This window comes from Delphinapterus leucas, chromosome 17 (genome assembly GCF_059928025.1).
Source record: "Delphinapterus leucas isolate spDelLeu-1000000601 "Yukka" chromosome 17, BTC_Dleu_Yukka2, whole genome shotgun sequence".
In the NCBI taxonomy this organism is placed as follows: domain Eukaryota; kingdom Metazoa; phylum Chordata; class Mammalia; order Artiodactyla; family Monodontidae; genus Delphinapterus; species Delphinapterus leucas.
The window spans coordinates 36,998,039-37,019,041 of NC_143145.1; positions in this window are offsets into that span (position 1 = coordinate 36,998,039).

A 21,003-nucleotide genomic window follows, 5' to 3' on the forward strand; every position below is an offset into this window, starting at 1 on the left:
GTATGTTAGCCTTATAAATGTTCTGACACTAATTTGGGTGAATTGCTTTTGGACTTAAGCGTGATAATAACTACCATGATTAAGCACCTCCCAATTTTACAGGTCAGTTCACGTGCCTCATCTCACTTCATCCTTATGTTCACCCCACCCCTGCTGTATTTCCCCATTTTATAAGATGAGGAAACTGACACTAGGAGGTTTAAGTAACTTGTCCAATATCAGACAGCTAGGACATAGTGGAATAGGGATTCCACATTCAGGCTCTATCCCCAATTATAAGTTTGCCTTTTCCTCCTGCCCTGCTGTCTGTCATGAGTCTGGTAGTGGAACCATCTAGAATCTTGCCTACTGCCGTCTCAGCAACACCTGTTACTAAAATGTTCACTCCTGTTTCTAAATATTTATCTTTTCCTCCTCCTATAATGCACCATTTTTCCACATCCTCCCAGGATTTACTAACCCTTCATATTGAAGCTCAATCCCTGGCATGTTCAGAAAACCTAACATAGTTAAACGTATCTGACTGCCCACTTCTCTCCCTGTCATTCCTCATCACTTACCGTACTCAGTAAACAGGTACAGTTGACCCTTGAACACTGCAGGGGTTACTAGGAAGTAGGGGCACTGACCACCGCACAGCTGAAATCGGCGAGTAAGTTGACAGGGGGCCCTTGGTATCTATGGTTCTGCACCTGCAGACTCAGCCAACAGTTGATGATCTTGCAGTGCTGCACGACGTATCTTTTGTTAAGATTTATTTATTATTTATTTATTTATTTTTGGCTGTGGCTGGGTCTTAGTTACGGCACCTGGGATCTTTGTTGAGGCGTGCAGGATCTTTCGTTGTGGCGCGCAGGCCCTTTGTTGTGCTGCGCGGGTTTCCTCTTCTCTAGCTGTGGTGCACAGTCTCCAGGGTGCGTGGGCTCTGTAGTTCGCAGCATGTGTGCTCTAGTTGAGGCCGCGGGCTCAGTAGTTGTGACGCAGGGGCTTAGTTGCCCTGCGGCATGTGGGATCTTAGTTCCCCGACCAGGGATCAAACCCACATCCCCTGCATTGTAAGGCAGATTCTTTACCACTGGACCACCAGGGAAATCCCTGTACTACGTATTTAAGAAAAAAAATCCAGATATAAGTGGACCCATGCATTTAAAACCCTTGTTCAAGGGTCAACTGAATTTTTTTTTTTTTAAAGCCTGGTGGGATTTTTTTTTTTTTTTTTTGGCTGCGTTGGGTCTTCGTTGCTGCACGCAGGCTTTCTCTAGTTGTGGTGAGCAGGGGCTGCTCTTCGTTGCGGTGCATGGGCTTCTCATTGTGGTGGCTTCTCGTTGCAGAGCACGGGCAATAGACACGCGGGCTTCCGTAGTTGTGGCTCACGGGCTCTAGAGCGCAGGGTCTGTAGTTGTGGCGCACGGGCTTAGTTGCTCTGCGGCATGTGGGATCTTCCTGGACCAGGGCTCGAACCCATGGCCCCTGCATTGGCAGGCGGATTCTTAACCACTGCACCACCAGGGAAGTCCTCAACTGAATTTTTTTTTTTGGTCTTTTTGATGATAAGTTTCATGAGACCAGGGACTTCGTCTGTTTTTCCTTTCCCATTTGTTCACAGTGCACCCTGTAGAACTCTTTGAACACAAAGACTTTTTTTTTACAATAACTGTATTTTTTCTTTTCAGATTTAAACGTACTTTTCACACGTTTCCTCCAACAGGCTGCATGTGTGAATGTGCTGACCATTCTTCTTCCGCAGTATGCCTGCCACTGGATGGAAGGGCTAGAGTCTTGTACCCCTGGCTTCTTTATGCAAGAGCATGCAGGCTTTCCACTAGTATAGCCTGCCTCACATTTACCACAGGTTTTTTAAAAAAAAAGCATAGTTGCTCTCTATTTTACCATATGGTATTAGAAGTCCAGAAACAATAGTTACCTTTTGTTGTTGTTGTTGTTTTATTTTAACCAGACCTCAGTCTTTGACTTGTGAAATTGTTTGTGAATGTATCAAAGTGCTTTCAGCTGCAAGAAGCCAAAATCCAAATTCAAAGTGGCTTAAACCATAGGAAATGTATTGACTTATGTAACTGGAAGCCCAGAGGTAGAGTAGACCCCAAGGGTGACATAATCCAAATCTAGCTCAGTTACCCTCTGCTTTTCGCGCTGTCCTCCCGTTTGTTGGTTTCATCCTCCAGCTGGATCTGATATGAGTCCAGAATTTTCAGGCCTGACATGCATTTGTGACCATGTAGAGAAGAAGAAAGAAACCATCTTTCCTCTGGTGTTCTCCTAGGAAACTTTCCTGCCGAGTCCCCAGCCGACTTCCTCTTGGTTTCATTGGCCGACATTACATCGTGTACCCTATTCTCAAACCAGCCAATGCCATGCACTGATTTACTAGGCCTAGCTTGATGGATCAGTCATCGGGGAGGGTGGGGTTGGTAGGATTAATGTGATTGGCTTGGACCAATTGTTTTAGAAATGATGGGAGGTGCTTCTGGCAGTAAGTGGGCAGGGCCCGTAGATGTTTTATGTCTTACAGAACATGGGGCAGTTTAGCACAACAAAGAATCATTCCACATCCCACATGATTCTTGAATGTTCTGCTGGTCATTCATATGGGTGGTTTTTTTTTTTTTTTAAGTTTGTTATCCGAGCCTAAACCCTAACTCCATTTTACATTTTAAAGTATTTTTTCATACGGTTTTAATATACCCTGAATTTTCTAAGAATACAACCACAAGATAATTGTGGGGAGATTCTACTCTGTTTTGTTCAAAGCTTGACCAGGAATCATACCTCTTCCAAGAAATCTTGTTATTGAAGACGGTGTTGCTGGTGATAACTGAGTCCCCCATATAATTCTCTGTGTGGCTGCTGATGACGTCACTGTTTCTTCTAGTGTAGCTGTGCCTGGGTCTTCACATATTGAAATGCACACTTTGTTATCAATTACTTTCCCTTTATTTTTCCTTTATATTACATGATTTATATTAAATCATTTTATTTCAGCAGTTGTTACTCACTTTTATCTGGGATGTATACTAGAGCTTCTTTTAGTCACCTTGGTATACCTTTTCCTAGTAGTTTATCTTGGAGGGTACACCAGGAAGTAGCATTTCTCAAAGTCAATAGAACACTGGGGAGAAGAAAAGAAGCCAGCATCTGGTTAAACCTTTTAAAATTGTTCAAGCTGAAACAGTCCCAGCTGTGCTAGATGAAGTAGGACTTTGGGATCAGGCCCATGCCTTTGAGCTCTGAAGTCGATTCAAAACAGTTTTCTAGGGAGGATCTTGGCCTTGCTATGGGTACCTCCTTGGCTTCCCTCAAAGTGCAGATAGGCTGGCACTCTGCTCAGTCGCTCGTGTGTTCATTCTGTTCATTTTACATCACAAACGGACAGCTCCACGTAAGGCATAGGGGTCTGTGCTCATTAGGCAACAGAGGTTTGGTCACGCTCCAGTTAGATGTCAAGGAATAATACAATCTGGAGTTCTTGTTGCCTAATACTCCTCAAAAACTTAGCTGATAGCAGTATTAAGAGAGTATTCCTTGGAAGCCCTTGTAGGTCAGCAGTGTCCAAATTTTCTGCAATGATGGAGATTTTCTGTTTCTGTGCTGTCTGGTGTGGTAGCCACTCATCACTGTGGCTACTCAAATTAATTTAAATTAAATTAGAAATTCAGTTCTTCTTTAGCACAGTTATCTGAGCCTGAAACCCAACTCCATTTTACATTTAACAAAACTAGCCACATTTCTAGTGTTCGGTAGCCACAAGAGGCTGGTGTACTGGACAGCATTTTTGCAGAAACTTCTTTTGGACAGCACTGTTCTCAAATCTACCTTGGGCTCGTCGGGTCGAGGCAGTGCTAGCTGTGGAACTGTATTAAGGCAGTTTCCACCGCATTTGCTTTTACTGAGCTCTTTGTTATCAAGTGGTAACACTGTAACAGTGCTTATTAACTCACTTAATCCTCAGCCAGTTGCTGTTGTACCCCCACCTCACAGGGCCAATGAGGTCACCCTGAGGCAGGTTGGAAAAACGCCCCAGGCCACACAGCTATTAAGTGGCAGAGCTGGGGTTTGAAGTCTGACGGGATAGGACTGGAGTCTCTTCTAGCCAGGTGCGCTGTGATGCCTCCCCCTGCTTAGTTGTGGTACCATCATCTTGAAGTACGACTTGTCTCGAGGACTAAGCCCAGTGTGTTAGCCACTGCACCTATTCTAAGGAAAGTTACTGAGCGTGCTGTTGGCACAGCTCTTCAGTATGAAGACCCCGATTGCTTTTTACAACCACAGATAACTGCATTTCTGCTGAGCTTTACTTCCATCTTACGTTCTCTATGAATTATGTAGTTGATCAGGCAGAACCTCTCTTTCACATCACATGCTGAAAAGCTTAATGCCAAATTTGGGTTCCACCAGAAGCAATTGTAATACTGGTCATTATGGTGATTTATTAGAACCTCATTCCTGGTTTATTTTATATCTTCATCTTTAGTTTTATTTTCCTATTCTAAATGTTCACTCTGAATTTATGCTATTCTGTATTATTTAAGCCCCCTTAAATCATTTTTGGATCATGATGGGGGGATGGATAGTTAATTAGACAGTTATGAGTTTGGACTGAAAGAACTACCACAAAACTACCTGTCAGTTTCTGGAAACTAATGACAGAAAATGCATGGACCTTTTGCAGTTGGAAAAAATAGTTTGTGGCCTCCTATTCAAAATGCAGTTACGGTTTTTGGCATGGCTGCAATTGTTCGTTTACCTCATTTATATGTCTCTCCTTGTTCCGAAAAGGATTTGAGTTCAGCTGAATAAGCAGGTATTAGTCTAAACTTTGGAAATCAAATGTCCTAGTTCTATTCTAGCATTTTGGTGAATCATTTGAGTGAAGCCTGAAAAATCAACATTAACAAGTACTATAATCATAGAATTTTAGAGATAGGGGGCCATTAGAAATCACCTGGAGAGGGTAGAGGACCAAGAAGAACTCAATGACTGTGGACCCTCAAGTAAGAAAGGGGCAGAAATGTTAGGTGACTCCACTCTAGTACTCTTACCTCAACTACACTGCCCCTTACTCGCATGGTCTCCATCCCTCCAACCCCCACATGCTATTCTAAATGTTATTTTAAAATGTGAGTATCTGGCGTTAGATACATAAAGATAAACCTCGCACTGTGTTCTGTGTACTTTAATAATTAACCAAAATACTGAGCTGTTTAGTAAGCTGATGCTGTCATAAGCCAGGGATGTATTTTCCTGTCACCCAAGTCTCCTTTTTTTTTATGAACAGGAGAATCACCATAAACTATCATCTTCTCTTGATAAACATTTTAAGTGAGAAATCTTTTCAGTTCTCAAAAAAAACACAAAAAACCCTGCAGCAAATAATGGACTTCTCTATAAAGTGCCTTACACCGTGGAAATGCTGTGAGGAAGCTAAGTAGAAAGTTCCAGAGTACCACTGTGTCCCTGGTAAGTCACAGTACTACTACTTTTGTGGTTGTTTTTTTGTTTTGGCCACACCACATCGCTTGCGAGATCCTAGTTCCCAGACCAGGGATTGAACCTGGGCCTTTGGCAGTGAAAGCGCAGCGTCTCAACCTCTGGACCGCCAGGGAATTCCCCACAGTACTTCTTACTAGAACAACTATTTCTTCAATACTACTGTCTGCTACTTGCTTTTCATTCAAGTTAGGAGATTGATGGTTACAGGACCATTTGTAAACTCAAGCCCTAGAGTTATAACATGCCCTGCCTGATGGTGTTTAACAAGGCCATTCACTGCCTGGTTCCCTAGTGTGTCAGGGATGTCTTGTGGGTGTTAATTGAGCTGTTCAATAAGTGTTCCTGTGTGTCCTTTCCCACATCTTTGGAAGCATCTCTAAAGAGAGAAATGTGTGAAGGTAGGAAAATAACCCACACCAGGATAATGCTATCACTGTATCTGCTTAGGAATCGCTCATTTTAGGGGTATTCACTAGACTCTTCTCCCCCCTTTCTTTTCCCAAAGGTTTTGTTTTGTTTTGTTTTACTTCCGGGTTACATGTCCAGTTAGTCTGAGGATCAACTTAATAATAAGCTCTGACCAAGGATAATTCCAACTTGAAATGTGCAATAGTAAATCTATTCCTGAGATTTAAAAAAATAATAATAAATGGATAATTTTTTTATTTGCTGGAATCATTACAAATTAATGTGTACGTATATTATTTTATGAGTAATATATTTCAGCAAATTTTAGTTGTTTTCTTTTTCTCTTTTTTTACAGTACCCCTTGATGGGCTTTTAAAATTATATGGTATGCAGTGTTAGCACTACAGAGTGCTTACGTTTTGTGTGTGTCCATAAGCCAAATTCCTTTTTTTGGAGGTTCAAGGATAATTGCTAGCCTAATTCTCTTGCATCTTCATGCTATAAATTGCAAGTATTTAGAAGTGCGGCATTGCAGGGATAGTTGTTTCTTCCTGTAATTGGGCTATGAGAAGGTTATTCTTTGTGACAATAAAAATTAATATTCCCTTTCTTTGGGGATTAATTTCTAAATTTGAAGACTCTGGGTCGGAGTTGGCCGGACTGTTGCACTGAAATTTCAGCCCCTAAGAAACAAAAATAGGTTTTGAAATAGTTTCTAGGTTACTGGCACAGAAAGCTGGCTAAAAGCTGTAACTTACTTCGGGTAAGTCCTAGTTAGTACAATTCCATCAGCACAGGCTGTGCTTTCAGACTCTGACTCAAATTTAGGAGAAAATAAAATGTAAGGTTCCCTAAATTCTTATTCTGTAAGTTTAGGCTTGGGTGATTCTCCTTTATTTTAGTAGAGCCCCTGATTTGGGGAGGGGAGACATTTAATCAGTTCTGTATTTCACCTTACTGAACTATCCACATTCATTTGTTATTTTAGTTTAAGTTATAGTTTGGATCAGATGGTGCAGGCTGTAGTTATACTGGAAAACATAACTGCTTTAATAATTGCTTTATTAATTACAACCCTCATCCATTATTTTTCATACCAGTGGCCTTATAGAACCTTCCATGCATCATCTCATTAGCTCTGTGAGCCCCTCCTCAGTAAAGGAGCCTCTCAGCCATCAGTAGAGCCCAGAGACCTCTCCAATGATAGGGAGAAGGGAAATGCCCCGGCTCATAACCTCTGAACTGTCCCATCTCAGGTATACATTGGGAAGGGAAGTACCTTTATAAACACCTGTGACATTTAAAAATTCCAAATGCGCACCTTGTAAGACTCAAGAGGGTGATTTCCACTGAGTTCCATGAGAAAAGATCCAGATGTTAGTGGCCACATTTGCTAAATTCTTTTCGAAGGGATTCCTCTAATAGAAGTGTTCTTGTTGCTAACTTGGAAATGAGAATTATGGAAGCTTATATTTTCTTTCTAACTGAGCTTGTTTTCTGTTTAGGAAGCATGAAACTTTTCACTCCTGGTTTTTGTATCTGTGATTATGTTGGTGCTGTCATGACATCATCTTGCCTAACTACAAAAATGTTTTCTTGGCTGAGCTTAGAAACCCACTATACTTCTACGATCTTCAAAATATATGTGCTGGTCCATGGTATGGGAACACACTGGGTCCTCAGTCAACAAACCTTCAGTCATTCTGGAATTCCCATTCTGGAAAGTGGCAGCCCCGGCCTCCAACACAGAGAAGCAATGCCCTTTCTTATTTCTCCTTTGACAAACCCTGTACCTTTCCAAGGCCTGCCCTGCCCTAGTCTCGAGCTGTAGTTAGAGGAAAGAGAGATTGACACTTGGAAGGCAAGCAATTATCTTGTTCTCTGGTCCTGACTCAAATAATGCTATGAGTAGAAGGGGCCTGGAGCTTCCACTCCCCTAAATTACAATTCTCTTTCTACAAACTAAACGTCTGCCCCTGCTTAGAATACAACTTCTATTAAATCAAGAGGCTTATTCTTTTTTTTTTAAATAGTGTTTTATTTGTTTTTACTTGTTGACAGTTTGCTTTATTTATTTATTTATGGCTGTGTTGGGTCTTCGTTTCTATGCGAGGGCTTTCTCTAGTTGTGGCAAGCGGGGGCCACTCTTCATCGCGGTACGCGGGTCTCTCACTATCGTGGCCTTCTTGTTGCGGAGCACAGGCTCCAGACGTGCAGGCTCAGTAACTGTGGCTCACGGGCCCAGTTGCTCCGCGGCATGTGGGATCTTCCCAGACCAGGGCTCAAACTCGTGTCCCCTGCATTGGCAGGCAGATTCTCAACCACTGCGCCACCAGGGAAGCCCGAGGCTTATTCTTATTAGAAAGAAATTATTCCAATTCCAAAGTTACGTGGCTGTACCCTTTTTCTCCTGCTGGTTGAAATTCTTTATTGCCTTTAATGGAGTCCTAATGACCCAGACAGTGGTCCAGTTTTGGTTCCCTGGCTTACAGCTGCTCAAGTAACGTTCTCAGCTGTGGAATAAATATGGACTGTCAACTTATTTTAAATGTCAGCCTTTTAAAATATGTATGGATATATGATATTTCTTGATCATTTAATTCAGGTAAAATAAGTTGTAACAGAGAGTCGACATGGTGCTTCCAACTGGCAACAATGGATATGAAAGGAGGAGATGAGGTGCCCCACCTTCAGCACCCAAGGGACACACACACACACACACACACACACACACACACACACACACACACACACACACACACACACACACACACACACACACACACACACACACACATCTCCCTGCCCTACCATTTACCAGATTCATATGAAAACAAAATAAACAAGGCACACCTTTGCACAGTCAGCTTCTTTTTCTGACCAGTAGGCAAAATGGTGTGATGGTGAAACACCTGGGCCTTGGAGTCAGGCAGACCTGGTTTGGACCGTTAGAACTGGGTGGCCTTGGGCGGGTTACGCACCCCCTATTCCCAGCCTCAGGGTCATCGACTGTTAGCTGACAATAGTAACAGTAACTGGAGGCTGAAGGAGACAACGCATGTCAGAGGCTCAGAGTGGGGCCTGGTGAGCAGTGACTCTCAATTATAAGCATAATTATGCGACTGCTTCCCCTTAAGGCCAACTGCTACCTAGAACTACCTCCACTTTAAAAAGCTTTTATTTGCAGAAGGAGAGGACAGCTTCTGTTCTCTTGTGATTGGTCAGGCCCTCAGGTGCTGGCTGATTGGGTTTGCAGATGACCGGATGGCTTCCCCTCTTCTTTGAGCTTTCATTAAGTAATACCTTCCTTATTAGCTCAAGAGGATGTGCATCACAGTTGCTGCCAATCCCCCCAGAACCCTCCTGTAGGGTTCTGTAAGGAAGCCGAGGGTCTTATAGCTGAGAAGCTGCAGAACCCTTCCCTCTGAGTGTTGAGAGATCTGAGGGCAAGAACAAAATAGGCCTTGTGCTTTCCAGGTCCACACACTTATTCTCTTGTTTGGTCCAAGAGCATCTCTGTAAGGTAGCAGAACTGGGTTTTTTTTTTTTCCCTCCCCACCTTTACAGAGGGGGAAACTGAGGCTTAGAAGTTCTGCAAGGCAAAACGGAAGCTGAATCTAGGCCGCCTAACCTTCCAGGTCAGCTCTCTCTGCACCCGGCTGCCGTCACCAGAGCATTGGAGGCTGAGAGAGGAGGGACACAGGGGCTAGTATCCCTGGCAGGTGGGGTGTCCCCGACACGACTTACGGAGCAGCATCTCTGCAGTTAGAGAGACCTCCCCACCGGGCTCTCCCTGTCCAGGCCCGCCCTGCAGGCTGCTCAGCACGCCTGCCACCCTCCTCCCTCCCAGTTCCTCAAGGCGAGCTCAGGGGACCATCCCCTCCTCTGCCAGGGCAGGATGTGAAGACCTCCACCCGGCAAATCACACCCATTTGATATTGAATAAAAGGCTGCTACGGTGTCTGAAGTGACAGCTCCCTGGTGGGTGATGTCATGCTGTTTTGTCTGTCTCCATGAACTGTGGGGATCCGATTTCAGTTGTGAAGAAAATAGTCTGGGGAAAAAAGTTACTTCATTTGGAAAATTCCAAGAAGCCATAAATACAGTTTGCAGCTGATAAAAGTGTCGTCACGGGTGGACAGTGGCTCTGGGATAGAAGAAGAGCTCCCGAGAGGCTGGGTCCTTCACCCCGCCACTGCCATCAGCTGGCAAAATCGCCAGCAATGCCCCCTCCGCTGAGCAGGCCCCATAACCCAGCGGCGAGCTGCCTGGGGGCGTGTTTTCCCTGGTCTCCATTCTAAGTTGCCTCCTGCCCAGTCCATCCCTGGAGTATCTGGCACAATGGGGCCTGCTTCCCTCTCGTAAATGGTTGACCTGCATTTCTGAGTTGCTGTTAAAGCAAATGAAAAATAATATCTTATTTTGTTGTTTTCCTTTCTTATACACTTTCTGGCCTTGCAATCTCTTGCGAATCCTTTTTGCTTTTCATATTCTTCTTTTTTTCCCCTACAGTTGGCACAGTGAGTGAGAGAGAGAAAACAGAGGATGAAATTCTATTTTGCTTTTCATGAGAAACTAAAGAGTGTAATTTCCAGTCCGGATCCCCAGCCCTGAGTCAGGAAGGAATAACCACTTAATAGCCAGGCAAGACCAGAGGCAGATTGCTTACATCCAAGGGCAAGTTTTCAAGAAATGCATCTCTCTCTCTCTCTTCAATTATATAAAAACAATATGGCAAGATTACAGAATTATGGAAAACAGGAGAGTCTCCCCAGCTCAACCCCTCCTTCCATCCTTGTGTCTGCCTGGCGCCAGGTCCCTAGGTCACTGAGCCCCTCATACTGTCTTCCCTGTCACCCCAGCCTCCAGTTTTGGGGCATTCTCTGCCTGGGACCTGGCCTCCACGGTATTCCCAGGCTCTGGGAGCTAGACTTTCCTGACCCTTGCTCACAGCCTCACATCTCCATCCCTGAATCAGTTAGCAGCACCCGGCCCCTTGTGCTCGTGCTCATTACAGGAGCCCTTCCCTTTGGCCTAAGGTCCTAGCAGCACAGGTCTGCCAGCCTGGGTGCCCACAGTGGCGGCCTACCACTGCCATCCTGTAGGTGTGAGCTGGGGGCCACCCCAGCTTTGACACTGCCCCAGGCACAGCAGGCGCCTGCCAGGCCACAGGGTCAGGGCAGGGGCTCTGGGATAGGGCATGGAGCCAGCCCTCCTCTACCTCCCAATCCCCTCCTGTTCCACCTGGTTCCTGGACACGTGGGACTTCAGTAAACATCTGAGGAACCACGGGGGAGACCATGTGTCTCTGGGAGGGCTTACAGCCCCTCAGGCAAAGCATAGCCAGATGATAGAAAAATAAAAACAAAGGCAAGCTTCTTTAAAAGTCCCCATTAACCCAATTAGTTAAATCCTGAAGGGGCCTTTGTCTTAATGGAATTCTACTATATCTCAATATGACTTGAAATAAAGGAGCCGTCAGTTTGCATTTAGGAAGTGTGGATTTTCAAGCTCATGGAATTTGACCTCTAGACAGGAGTAGTTTTTCCTCATAGATCAGGCTGTCCCGTAGAAACACAATGCAAGCCACTGAAGGAATTTTAAATCTTCTAGTAGCCACATTTCTAAAAGGTAATAAGAAATGGGGGAACTTAATTTTTAAAGTATATTTAACCCAATACCTCTAAAATAGTAAGATGGAATCAATATTAAAAAGCATGAATGAGCTATGTTACATTCTTTTTTGTACTAAGTCTTTGAAATTTTACCCTTCCAACACGCCTGGGTCTAGACCGGCCACGTTTCACATGCTCAGTACCCACGCGGGGCTGGCGGCTCCTATTGCCGAACAATGCAGTTACAGGCACATGTCACCCATCCTGGGAAGGTTCCCTTGAGATATGAGCCTAGGAAGTGAGAACACAGCTGCAGCCCAGCAAACCAGAGGCCCTACTCTGAGATCTTAGGACACAACCAAAATCCGCAGGAGTCCAAAGCCTCCCCCAGTTTGCGCAGTCCTGACATGGGGTGGGATCCCCCCCAGATTCATCTTTTCTCTGTAGTCTCTCGTTTCAGCCTCGTCAAATATGGGTTGATAGGCCAGGAGTGGGACGTTTTCTCCTTCTGGAGAAACTTCATTAATTTACTCAACAAATCCTTACTGGGCAGCTTCTATGTGCCAGGCACTGTTCTAGGACTTGGGATACAGCAGTGAACAAAACAGGTTCCTGCCCTTGAGTAGACAGACAATAAAAAGTAAACAAAATAAGCAGATCGAAGGGTCTATTAGAAAGTCATAAGTGCTATGGAAACAAAGGAACAAATAGAGCAAGGTAAGGAAATAAGTGCCGGGATGGGGCAGGTTGAAGTATTCAATTTCATGGTCAGAGTAGGTCTCCTTGAGAAGGTGAGTTTTGAGCAAGTCTGTATGCAGAGATTTGAAGGAGGCAAGGAAGTTGGCCACTAGAGCATCCAGACAGAACAACTAGAGCAAAGACCCTCAGGTAGGCAGGAATATACCTGACACTATTGTTCGGGAAACAGCAAAAAGACCAGTGTGTCTGGGGAGGAATGGCAAGAGGGAGAGTACGAGGAGATGAAATCACAGGGACATGGTGGTGAGGGGCTAGATCACAGGGCCTTGAAGATCATTGCAAGGACATTGGCTTTTCTGAGAAAATCATTATAGAGTTTTGAATAGCATTGCTCTGACTTAAATTTCAACAGGGCCACTCTGGTTGCTGTGTTGGGAATAGAGTGGAGGAGGGCAGGAGCAGAGGCAGGAGGGCTAGTTAGGAGACTATTTCAACAATCCAGGTGAAAGATGATGGTGCTTGGACCAGGGTAGTAGCAATGAAGATAATGAAGAATAATGTTTTCAAGGTAGAGCCGATGGGAGAAAGAATAGTCAAGGATGACTCCTGGGTTGTGGTTTTTTTTTTTTTTTTTTGGTTGCACTGGGTCTTAGTTGCGGCAGGCAGGCTCCTTAGTTGCTGCTCACCGGCTCCTTAGTTGTGGCACGTGGGCTCCTTAGTTGTGGCATGAGAACTCTTAGTTGCGGCATGCATGTGGGATCTAGTTCCCTGATCAGGGATCAAACGTAGGCCCCCTGCATTGCGAGCATGGAGTTTTATCCACTGCGCCACCAGGGAAGTCCCGACTCCTGGGACTTTTTTTTTTTTTTTTTTTGCGGTACGCGGGCCTCTCACTGTTGTGGCCTCTCCCGTTGCGGAGCATAGGCTCCAGACGCGCAGGCTCAGCGGCCATGATTCATGGGCCCAGCTGCTCCACGGCATGTGGGATCTTCCTGGACCGGGACATCAACCCGTGTCCCCTGCATCGGCAGGCGGACTCTCAGCCACTGTGCCACCAGGGAAGCCCTCCTGGGACTTTTGACTTGAGCAGATGGTAAGATGTCAGGGCCATTGACAGAGATAAGAAAGGCTGCACATGGGCAGGTTTGTGGGAGAAGACCAGAAGTTCAATTTTGAACGTGTTGAATTTGACATGTCTGTTCAACATCCAAACAGAAATATCAAGTAGGCAGTTGGAATTATGAGTCAAGAATTTGGGAAAGAGATCAGGGCTGGAGATACAGATTTGAGAGTTTCCAGCATATGGGTGGAATTTAAAGCCTTGACTCAATGAAGTCATCTGAGAAGTGAGTACAAAAAAGAGTATTCCAAGACACTCCAACATTAAGATGTTGGGAAGATAAGGAGAACCAGCAAAGGGGATTGAGGAGTAGTGAGTTAGGAGGAAAACCAAGAGACTATTGTGTCCTGGAAGCCAAAGGAAGAAAGTGCTTCAAGGAAAAAGGTGAGAACTGTATAGAATGCTCCTGACAGGTCAAGTAAGATGTGACTGAGAAATGGGATTTGGCCATTGGATTTAGCAACATGGAGGCCACTGCATTCTTGATGAGAGCAGTTTCCAAGGCACGACGGGAACAAAAGCCTGACTGCTGTAGACTTAAGATAGAATATGTGGGACAGAATTGGAGACAGTGAGTACAGACAGCTCCCTCAGGAGTCTTGCAAAAAGGTAGCTGGCAGGGTAAGTGAGGTCAAGACAAAGCTTCTTTTAAAAATCAACTTTAGGCAAATTCCCTAGCGGTCCAGTGGTTAGGACTCGGTGCCTTCACTGCTGGGGCCCAGGTTCAGTGTCTGGTCGGGGAACTAAGATCTGCGAGCCATGCAGCGTGGCCAAAAAATAAATATTGAGGCATGATTTACATGTAACACATTTGAAGTATACAGTTCAATGAGTTTTGACAAATATATACACCCCTGTGACCACCACAACAAACAAGGTATATAACACTTTGATCATCCCCCCCAAAATTCCCTCGTGCCCCTTCATGGTCCTTGTCACCGTAACTACCCCCGTCCCCAGCACCACTGATCTGCTTTTTGTCACTGAGATTAGTTCTGCCTTTTCTAGAATTTCATACGTTAAATCATACGTGAGGTACTCCTGTGTCTAGCTTCATTTGCTCAACATATTTTTGAGATGTAGCTCCATCTTTTATATTGTTAAGTGGTATTCCATTGTATGGATATATCACACTTGATTACCCATTCACTCATTGGACATTTGAATTGTTTCCAGTTTTTGGCTATTATGATTGCTTTGGCTATGAACATTTGTATACAAGTCTTAGTTTAGACATAAATTTCACTTTTCTTGGATAGATATCTAGGAGTAGAATTTCTGGGTCATATCATAATGTATGTTTAATTTTATTAAAAAATTACCAAAATGTTTTCCAAAATGACTACATAATTTTACAGTTTAACCAGCGATGTATGAGTTCTAGTTGCTCTACAGAGTTACCAAACACTTGATACTGTCAGTCTTTAAATTGTAGACGAAGTTTGGTTTGTTTGTTTACAGAGAGTTCTGGTATACTGTTGGCCCAGCTTCCCCTAATGTTACCATCTTACAAAGCCGTGGTATATTTGTCAAAACTAAGAAATTAACACTGGTATGATACTAATAGCCCAACTACAAACTCTAATCAGATTTCACCAATTTTATCACCCATGTCCTTTTCTCTTCGACACCACATTGCATTTAGTCAGCATGTCTCAGTCTTCTCCCATCTGTGATCATTTCTCTGTCTTCTCTTATTTTTCATGACCCTGACAGTTTTAAAGAGTACCGGTCAGGTATTTTATAGAGGGTCCCTCATTTTGAGTTTGTCTAAGGTTTTCTTATGATTCAACTGGGGTTATGGGTTTTAGGGAAGAACACCCCAGGGTGAAGTGCCTTTTTCTTTAGATCATACCGGGGGGTACATGATAACCACGTGGTGATGTTACCTTCATCACTTGGTGAAGATGGTGTCCACCAGGTTTCTTTCCTATAAAGTTACTGTTTTCCCCTTTCCATATTCTACTGTTTGGAAGCCAGTCACTAAATGCAGCCCGCCCTCAAGGAGAGGGGATTTAAGCTCCACCTCCTGGAGGGGGGAGTAGCTACAGGTATTATTTGGAATTCTTCTGTAGAAGAGACTTTCCTTTTTTTAATTAATTTATTATTTATTATCAGTTACCAATATTTAATAATTTGTTGAATCATTTATTTAAAGAGAAAGCTTTCTTTATAAAAGATGGGGAAAATAACAGCCTATCTGTATGCTGCTAGAAATGATCCTGTAGCGAGCAAAATATTCTAAGAGTATCTTTGGCTTCTTCAGTAAGCATTGAAAAATTTTTTCATTCTTAGAGTCTCTGCCATTGCTCATAATAATTTCACTTTTACCCATAGTTAATTTCCTTAGGCTCTATTGGAGGTCAGGCAACCTGAAATCAGGGCAGTTTGCCCAGATGACCCCATGCTTGCTGAGAACTCCACGGAACCAGGTGTCAGGTCTGGTCATCCAGCAGAAGCCCTTGGTGCCTGTGGGAACGGGTGGCCTCTCTCCCAGGCTCCTCAGCCGACAGGAGCGCAGTGCAGCAGGGAATCCCAGGGCTGGGGAAGAGCCCGTGTTTTCCTTTGGGTAGGAAGGAGCGTAACACCTGCCATGGGGAGCTGTAGCAGCTGGAGCCCTCTGGAGGGGACTGTGAGGGAGAATTCTAGGAGAAGGAAACAGCAGATGGAGCCCCTTGGCTCCAACTCAGAATCCAGAACAGTGGGCCCTGTGTGTCTTCTTTCCCCTCATTGGAAGGATGGAGCTCTGGGAACAATGGCCAGGGCTCCGAGCTCTGGCTGGGGGCTCAGGGAAAAGGGAAATCTGAGCACCCCAGGGCAGGGGATGAGAGGGGGCATGAGCTTGGAGGCTCAGGTTAGAAACTCAGTGAGGGAAGAGACAGCCCGGGAGAGAGAGGCCCGGGACAGGCCCTTGGTCACTGCCAGCCCGCTTACCAGCCCCGCCTCTGCAATCCCTGCCCTCAGAGAGCTCTCCTCTGGTTCCAACTGGGGAGCTCCAGGCCCACACGCCTGGTACCGCAGGGTGCAGGGGTGGTGGAGAGAGTGCTGGGGACAAAGGTGACATATCCTGGGTGGCAGAAATGACCTCCAGGCATGTGTTTTGCAGAGTCTAGCAGTATGGTGCCTGCATAGATGCATGTATCTGTAGATGAATCAGTCCACACCCTGCCATAACACCAGCACTGTCACCATTGAAAGAAAGGTGGTACATTCCCCCATTCAGAGAATACCTCTCTTTTCAACCAGTGGCCCACGGGTTTCTCATCAAGATAGTAATTCATTGTGCAGGGAAGGGAACTTACCATGTGGAAATTCCCACTTCCTCCCAAGAACAGCGAATGCAGTGTGAACCTCGGTAAGAATCCACCCCACTGCCCCCATGCCTCCTAGGGCAGCTTTGCTTTTTGGAAGACTGCAGCCACTCTAGGTCTTATCCAAAGTCTCAGCCCAAGTCTGAAAAATGCCTGGGACATACCTAGGAGCCAGTCTCCCAAGCACCAATAACCTGGTTGACTGGAGCAGGTATCTGAGGTGCTTTCTGCTCTGCATCTCCTTCTTCTGACAGCAGCACTTCGGCTTTCCATGGGGAGCAGCGCTCTTCAACCTTCTCTGTTCCTGTGCTTCTGTAGCAGCGCATGGCCCAGGACCCAGGGGTGGACACAGAACCCAGGCTGGGCCAGTCAGAGGCAACTTCGGCAGGCACTGCTAGACTCGAGTTAGGGCACAGCCTGCCCGAGAGTGGAGCTGATGCTGAGGGAAGGGAGGCCGAGAGGAGGGCAGAGTCCTGAGAGCATCCTCGGAGCTCCGGCTGCAGCTGGTCTTTTCATTAGAGAACCAAGCAAGTTCCTCTCCATCTTTCTCTCCCTCCCTCCTTTCCTTCCCTCCCTCCCTTCCTTCCTCATCCTCCTCATTCTTCTTCTTCTCTCTCTCTCCTACTTATTTTGGCACAGTCCAGTTTGAGTTTGGTTTTTGTCTCTTGCACTAAAATTGTTCCAAAAAATACTCTAATGGCATTTCCACCTCCTGTGCCCGCAGAAGCCCCTCTCCCACCTTCCGACACTGAGAAAGGCTTACGCTCAGGTGCCATAAGGCTACTGAACCATCACCAGCCCACAGCCCCTTTTGTCCCCTACAGTGGGAAGTGAGAACATGTTTTTAAATTGAATACACGTATCTTTCCATTATACAAATAATACAAACATTTATTTTTTTAGGTAGAGAAGAGGGGGAGAATTACTCATAATCCGGCTACTGTGAGCATTTTAGTTTATTTCCTTACAAAGGTTTCCCCAGACACACTTACATAGTTACAGCCCCAGCACACACACAGTATATGCTGCTGTTACCATTGTCATCGTCATCGTCATCATACAGGTGTTGTCATTAGCATTTCTCTCTTTCTGTGGTTTTTCAAAGTCTATTTTTATCCGCTTCCCTTCAGTTGTTGTCAGATTGGAAAGTAAGTAAATCACAATGTAAACCCACTTGTTTAGGTGAGAGCTATTAACTATAATTAACCATTCTTTTACTGTTTCCGGGAACGTGGGTTTCATCACCTGGAGTTTTATGCTGATGCCTGGGTCGCACCCCTAGAGATTCTGATTCGGAAGGACCCAGGGTGGGTTCCAAGAATTTGTATTTCCAAGCAGCTGCCAGGTGATGCCAGTGCTGAGGTCTCAGCGTGTGAAACTCACCTGGGGCTAAAATGCATTTGCTATTCAGTTGATTCATAAGCAGATTCAAGCATGAGAAGCCCAGACATAGATGAGTCCCAACTTCTAGGCTGAGTCATTTACTAAACCACTAACTCATGCACCTGTGGTCTTTCAGAAGCCTACGATTTCTTGGGGGCCAAGTTTCCAAGGGGGGGTATGACCTAGAGCTTCACGCCTAAAGCCTCTGGGATCCCCCAGTTTCACAGAAGCTGAAAAGGGGAAACATTAGTGAAGGGTTTCTTTCATTGCTCTTTTCTAACCTTTGCCCAGTTGGTTAGAGGTTAAGGGGCAGGCTGTGGGAGATCGGAGCCTTCAGTTCACTTTCATATTTATTTAGTGTTGGGGACTATTCAGGGGATGCGATGATGAATAAGACATGGTTCCGGCCTGTAGGAGCTGATGACCAGTGGAAAGATGAACACAAAATAAATAAATGCCATGTAACCTGAGAAAGTGAGGGTCGAGCGAGGCAGGGTTCCCTGGCAGCACAGAGAAAGGCACTCGGGCTGCCTCAGGGGGTCGGGAGGCTGAGCTGAGTAAGAGTGAGCAGTTGACCACGTGAAGGGAGGGGGAAGGGCACCGTGGCTGATGGAACAGCAAAGCCAAAGAGGTAGGAAGCATCGTGGTGCTGTTAGATGAGGGGTGGTGAGAAATGGGGCTGGAGGACAAGGTGGGGCGAGGGCCAGACAACCTCAGCGGGAGGGCGGTTTGGAACCTCTCGTGTTTCTGGTCCTTGAGCCCAAGAGCCCAACGTGGAGCTAGCACGGGACCGTTTGAGGATTTTCAACCAGTCAACTAAGTGGAATGACGTGTTCTCCACTCAAAATTTCACCTCGAAGGCAACACATTTGGTCAACCATTCCCTGAGCTCCTGCACACACCCAGCCACCACAAGGCCCCGTCAATAGCTTCTGTAGCGGGAACCACACGTCCGTCTAAGGACCAGGTATTGGATTGGCTTGCTAGTAATAGAGAACCAAATAGCAGTGGCTTAATTGAAATACAGGCATATTTTCTCTAGAAAGCAGTCCGGGGCTCACAGAGGGGCCCTGTGGTCAAACTCAAGTACTTCTGCCGTTAGAATCCACTGTCCTTGACTGCGTTGCTACTCAAAGCATGGCCTGATGCCCAACAGCGTCGGCATTGCTGGGAACGGGTTAGAAACACAGATGTGGCCTACTCTATAGCTCGGAACCACAGTCTGCCTTGTAACTAATCCCCAAGTGATTTACTTGAATAGCTGTAGTTGAACAGGTTGGCCTAATCACTTATGCAGCCCAAGTCCCCAGATGGCTCACCCTGGGAACTTGGGCTTTGGTTAGGGGAATTTGGGGAGGGTCCAAGAAAGCAGAGGTTTGCTCTGGATTGGGTGCTGTCAGGAAACGGGGCAATTCTATGGTCAAGTATCTTAGTTAGTCTTATCTGTAAGGAGGGCAGACCAGATCAAAGCTAAAGTTACAAGTGGCAAAGAAGCAGCTGTCATTCATATTAGCCAGGAGAGGGAGATGTTCAGTATTTTGTGGTTGTTTCTGTCTGTGTTTGGATAAAATTATGAAGTGGTCCATTTGACTCACTTTATTACAGTCACAGGATGACCTTGTCTGACATTGGTGTTCTGTGAGATGGTTTATGTCTAACAAGAGACATCTAGGGACTTCCCTGGTGGTGCAGTGGCTAAGAATCCGCCTGACAATGCAGGGGACACAGGTTCAAGCCCTGGTCTGGGAGGATCCCACATGCCGCAGAGCAACTAAGCCCATATGCCACAGCTACTGAGCCTACACTCTAGAACCCGCAAGCCACAACTACTGAGCCCACGTGCCACAACTAGTGAAGCCCGCGTGCCTAGAGCCTGTGCTCCACAACAAGAGAAGCCACTGCAATGAAAAGCCCACATGCTGCAACGAAGAGTAGCCCTTGCTCGCCGCAACTAGAGAAAGCCTGCGCACAGCAATGAAAGCCCAACACAGCCAAAGATAAATAAATAAAATAAATAATTTTTTTTAAAAAAACAAACATCTAGACCAGGTTCTAACAAAACTAAGGCCTAGCTGAAAGTGTCAGGCCAGTTTTCAGATGTCAGGGGCTGCTTTTTTCTTTCTCGACTTCAAAGACTGAGAGCCAGTGTTTTTGTTTGTGGCTTCCTTTTTCAAAGTTGCCTCATAGTCCAATATGGTTGCTAGAGCTCCAGCTATCACATTAGTGTTCTGGGGCAGAAACAGGGGAGGGGAGGGTGGAGAGACATTTCCCATCTCCCTTAAAGAGGTTTTTAGGAAGCCCCACCCAACCCCTTGCATTTATACCTCATTGGCTGTCCCTAGTTTCAAGAGAATTGGGAAATATAGTATTTAGCTGGGTGTGTGGCTGCCTCTCCCCAGTCAGGAACTTTCAGTAAGGTAGAAGGGGAGATTGGGTATAGAGTTGGCACTGGCAGTCTCTCTCTCAGAAAGGGAAGCCTGGGCTCTGGAATGGGGAAATTCTAGGGCCTGGAGGGTGACGAGATTTTATCTTCTCCTCCTTATCAATATTTAACATTCCTGCTACTGGTTGGCCAGAATCTTTACATTAAAGAAGAATAAGCCTGTCTCCAGGGTCAGCAAGAAATTCTTGCAAAGTAGAATTTGCTTCTCAGGTTTTCCATACCACTCGCCGGAAGAGCGGGAGGGGTGTAAATATACAAGTTGCAACTCCCCCCGCCGCCACAGGTGGGAGAGCTGTTGGAACCGGAAAGGAGATCTTGGAGAAGAGTTGTTCTGCTCTAGCCCATCCTTAGGGAGGATGAGCAGTGGGAAGAAGACAGCTGGAAGTAAGGTATCGGAGCTGAGGAGAAGGAAGCATGCCTTCTTTTTTATTTCATAAACCAGCACAAGAGTGGGCATCCCGAAGGTCAGCCGTCTACATACACAGTGGTGTCCTAGTAATGCCCACTCACAGTGAT